This window comes from Monodelphis domestica, chromosome 1, assembly GCF_027887165.1.
Source record: "Monodelphis domestica isolate mMonDom1 chromosome 1, mMonDom1.pri, whole genome shotgun sequence".
NCBI lineage: Eukaryota > Metazoa > Chordata > Mammalia > Didelphimorphia > Didelphidae > Monodelphis > Monodelphis domestica.
This window is the reverse complement of record NC_077227.1, coordinates 607,110,453-607,114,536: the sequence shown is the minus strand read 5'-3', so window position 1 is coordinate 607,114,536 and position 4,084 is coordinate 607,110,453. Positions and strand designations below refer to the sequence as shown.

The following is a 4,084-nucleotide window of genomic DNA, read 5'->3' as shown; positions in this document are numbered from 1 at the left end:
GTCATAGGGACACCACAACATATTTTTAGCTTTCCTGAGAAAATCTGGTTTCCAAACCTCTTGAATTCCAGGCCATTATAAAGGAAAGAATGTTTTGCTTTATTTTGTTTTGTTTCCATATTCTCCTTGCCTGAGGATAATATTAAAAAATGATCTTTATTCAGTTTTACTCTAACATTAGTAGTCATATTAACCTCCTATTTTTTAACCAAAACTATCTTTGTGAAAAAATATTTCAGATGTGTAACTTTTCCTAGATGATTTTATTCTCCTTATTACAACATATCCTTATACTGATGTTAGAAGTATGAAGAGTTATACTTTTGGCTATGAATACTAAATGACAAGAATACAAAGAAAAAAAGAAAGTGAATCAAAGCTTAAAAAAAACATTCTGGACAACCCTCTGCATATTTTGCCTGCTTGATGCCAAATATCTAGTTATTTGACTAAAATTTCCCATTAGCATTGGAAAGACTATTAGCTTTAGGGTAACAAGATCTGTATTCAGTTTCAATGAGAATCAATGAGAATTTATTACTTGCTACATGTCAAACACTGATAGTTGCTAGGGATATAAAGACACAGAAGAAAAAAGAAAGGAAATAGTTCCTGTCCTCAAGGAGCTTACCTTCTTAGTCTTTCAGGGCCTCAGTCTCCTGTATCAAGGAAAGATAAAGACTGCAGACCTGAGCAGAAAATTTGATGCCCAAACACAGAACTCAAGAAAAACATCAAAAGGTAATTAAGAAAGAGGGAAAAAACAAAACAAACAAAAAAAAACTTTTTTAAGGGACCAAATAAGTTAAAAGGATATATATCCCTACAAGAAAAGAGGATATTGGTAACTCTTAAAAATTGTTATTATCACCTGGGTAGCTAGAAGAATCATACTTAGAGAGAACAGTGACAAACTGTATAGGATGAAATGCCAATAAATAAATATGTATATAAATATGCATATGCATAAATATATATGCATATATGTGTATATATACATGTAAAATTAATTAAAGGTTCGGAGAATGGAAGAGAGAAAAAAAAAAGCCCTAACCTTGTCCTTTTTCTCTCCCTCTTTCTCTTTTCAGAGAAAAGTTGTAGAAATTCACAGGCAGGAAAGCTCTAGCTCTCAAGGGGATTGACTACAACATCATACCCATTGACCTTTTAAAGGACAGGGACCAGCAATATACTAAGGAATTCATGACATTGAACTCCATGAAACAAGTGCCAACCCTGAAGATTGATGGCATTACCTTTACCCAGTCACTGGCTATCATTGAGTATCTGGAAGAAATGCAACCAACAGCCCCCAGACTCCTGCCACTGGACCCCAAGGAAAGGGCCAGTGTCCACATGATCTCAGACCTCTTTGCTAGTGGAATTTAGCCCCTGCAGAACTTATCTCAGATGGCATGGGCACAAGCAGTCATCAGCTCTGGCTTTAGAGCCCTAGAGAGTGTCCTACAGAGCCCAGCAGGGAAGTACTGCCTGGGAAATAAGATCTTCATGGCTGACTTATGCCTGGTGCCTCAGGTGGCTAATGCTGAAAGGTATAAGGTGGACCTCTCCCCATACCCCACCATCATGTGCATTTACAAGACCTTCTCACCATGAAGGATTTCCAAGTGAGCCATCCTCCTCACCAGCTTGACACACTTCCAGAACTTTGAGCTTAAATTATGCCATTTTCCAACTTCCAGAATACTGAGAGGGGAAACTGTACAGGTTTAACAGGCACAACGATAAACAAATTATGCTTGGAGTGAAATGATTCCTGGCCTGGAAGACAGGAGACCTAGGTTGGAATCCTGGCTTTGCCAAATGCAGAATTCTGCTGGACCTCAGTTCCTTCTGTCAAACCTGCAGGTCAATGATACCTTCTGGGCCTATTTCATAGGGTTATGGTGATCGGGATCATTCATGTGGGAAAAAATGCTAGTAAAAGCATGTAGCATTAAACAAATAAATGGCAAGAAGTACCTCTTTCTATGGGATGCTTCCATGAATAACAAATATATATATACATATACATGTATATGTATACATGTACATATATACATATATGTACAACTTGAGTTTTAAAAGGGGATTAATACTAAGAGAAATGGGAAAGGGAACAAAATAGGGTAAATTTATATGTCACAAAGAAGCGCATGGCAGGAGGGGCAGAGGACATCAATACACTGTGTGGAAAGGAAACTAGAAATAAGTTCTGAACTTTCTGCCACTGTGTTGGAGTAAGCAACAGTGGGAATATCAAGAGAGAAGAAATTGTTAAGACTGACAGTTGGTGGGGGTAGGGGCAACTGGGAGTGGCAGTTGGGTCTTGTGACTAGCACTTCTTTCCTGCCAGGCTTCCTTCCTTCCTGGTGTTGGAAATGAGAGAAGTGTTGGCTTCCCAGTCTGGATTCAGAGTGCCTCCTCTCAGTTCAGCCCAAAGACACAGGCCCAATCAGTTCTGATAGTTAGAACTTTCCTTGCTTGCTTGCTGTCTACTGCTAAATTTCTGAATTTGACAAAGCTAACACAGATATAGAGTAAACAGGAGTGAGAGAAACCATCTTCCAGCCTGTGAGGCCTGGACTCAGCTCCAAGCTGAGGAAGGCTACAATCTTATTTAAAGACAACCCTCTTCCCTCTTTCCTGGCACCTCTCCAATCCAAACTGGTTATTAAACTTTATCTTATTTGAATTTGCAGTCAGATAAGTGGACTATCTATTCTGGGGCATAGAGGGAGCTGAACATCAGTTCAGTCATTTAATGACAAACAGTCCTTATCAGACCCCTACTGCTTCCTCTCGGCAGGGGGCATCTCTTTCCTTTGCCTCACTGAGCAATATTCCCTCTCTCCCCTCAACTCCTCCATACCCGGCTACAAACCTTTCCTTATCCCCTGTTTTTCCAATCCTCCCATCTTTCCCAACAAAAATTACATACATACACACACACACACACACACACACACACACACACATATATATATATATATATATATATGCTAAGGTTTTAAAAAGGGGTTAATACTAAGAGAAATGAGAAAGGGAACAAAATAGGGAATAGGGTAAATTTATATATCACAAAGAAGCACATGGAAAGAAAGGTGGAGGACATCAATATACTGGAAGGGTAAAGAGGTTGGGGATAAGAAATACTCAATTCTTACATGCATTGAAATTGACTCAGAGAGGGAATAACAATCAAATACATTGGTGTAGGCAATCAATTTGGGTCCTATAGAGAAGTAGAAGGTTAATGAACAGACTGGTGGGGAAGGAAGCAATATAAGGGAGGGAGGGGGTGAAGGATAGTTTAAAAAGACTATAAAGAAAGTAAGAGGGGAATAAGAAGGTCGGGGTAGAAATGGAAGTAAAATAAGGGTGGTAATTAGGGGGACTGATTATAAACAAAACACTGGTGTATAAGGAAATACTGAAAGAAGAAATGGCAGGACTAGGAGTAGAAATCAAAATACTGGGAAATACACAGCTAGTAATCATAACTCTAAATGTGAATGGAATGAACTGAACCATAAAATACAAGTAAATAGCAGAGTGGATTAGAAACCAAAACCCTACAAATATGCTGTCAACAAGAAATATACATGAGGAAGGTAGACACACATTGGGAAAAAATAAACAAATGGAACCAAATCTATTGGGCATCAACTGATAAAAAGAAGGCAGGAGTCACAATCATGATATCTGGCAAAGCCAAAGTAAAAATAGATCAGGTCAAAAGAGATAGGGAAGGTAATTACATCCTGATAAAAGGTAGTATAGACCATGAGGAAATATCAGTACTCAACATGTCTGCACCAAATGGAATAGCATCCAAATTTCTAAAGGAGAAACTAGTGGAGCTCAAGGATGAAATAAATAGAAAAACTTGACTAGTGGGAGACCTGAACCTTCTTCTATCAGAACTAGATAAACAAAAATAAATAAATAAATAAATAAGAGGTAATAAATGTGAATGAAATCTTAGAAAAATTAGAGTTAGTAGATATGTGGAGAAAAATAGAGACAAATAGGAATACACCTTTTCAGCAGCACAGGGTATATTCACAAAGATTGACCATTT

At 38.1% G+C, this 4,084-nt stretch overlaps 1 pseudogene; it reads left to right on the top strand.

Moving 5' to 3' along the window:
• The first annotated feature begins 1,114 nt into the window (after window positions 1-1,114).
• On the top strand, window positions 1,115-1,982 carry LOC103102250 (maleylacetoacetate isomerase-like; annotated as a pseudogene).
• The last annotated feature ends 2,102 nt before the right edge of the window (window positions 1,983-4,084 follow it).